The following is a 950-nucleotide window of genomic DNA, read 5'->3' as shown; positions in this document are numbered from 1 at the left end:
AAGCAGAAATAGATGTTTTTCTGGAACTCTCTTGCTTTTTCCATGATCCAGCGGATGTTGGCAATTTGATCTCTGGTTGCTCTGCCTTTTCTAAAACCAGCTGAAACATCTGGAAGTTCACGGTTCACATAATACTGAAGCCTGGCTTGGAGAATTTTAAGCATTACTTTACTAGTGTGTGAGATGAGTGCAATTGTGCAGTAGTTTGAGCATTCTTCGGCATTGCCTTTCTTTGGGATTCAAATGAAAACTGACCTTTTCCAGTCCTGTGGCCACTGCTGGGTTTTCCAAATTTGCTGGCATATTGAGTGCAGCACTTTCAGAGCATCATCTTTCAGGATTTGGAATAGCTCAACTGGAATTCCATCACCTCCACTAGCTTTGTTCATAGTGATGCTTTCTAAGGACCACTTGACTTCATATTCCAGGATGTCTGGCTCTAGGTCAGTGATCATACCATCATGATTATCTGGGTCGTGAAAATCTTTTTTGTACAGTTCTTCTGTGTATGCTTGCCACCTCTTCTTAATATCTTCTGCTTCTGTTAGGTCCATACCATTTCTGTCCTTTATCGAGCCCATCTTTGCATAAAATGTTCCTTTGGTATCTCTGATTTTCTTGAAGAGATCTCTAGTCTTTCCCATTCTGTTGTTTTCCTCTATTTCTTTGCATTGATCGCTAAAGAAGGCTTTCTTATCTCTTCTTGCTATTCTTTGGAACTCTGCATTCAGATGTTTATATCTTTCCTTTTCTCCTTTGCTTTTTGCATCTCTTCTTTTCACAGCTATTCGTAAGGCCTCCCCAGATAGCCATTTTGCTTTTTTGCATTTCTTCTCCATGGGGACGGTCTGTACCCTGTCTCCTGTACAATGTCATGAACCTCATTCCATAGCTCATCAGGCACTCTATCTATCAGATCTAGGCCCTTGAATCTATTTCTCACTTCCACT

The sequence above is a fragment of the Bison bison genome, unplaced genomic scaffold, assembly GCF_000754665.1.
Source record: "Bison bison bison isolate TAMUID 2011002044 unplaced genomic scaffold, Bison_UMD1.0 scf7180017864388, whole genome shotgun sequence".
NCBI classification, from domain to species: domain Eukaryota; kingdom Metazoa; phylum Chordata; class Mammalia; order Artiodactyla; family Bovidae; genus Bison; species Bison bison.
The sequence above is the reverse complement of the archived record's forward strand: the minus strand, read 5'-3'. Positions refer to the sequence as shown.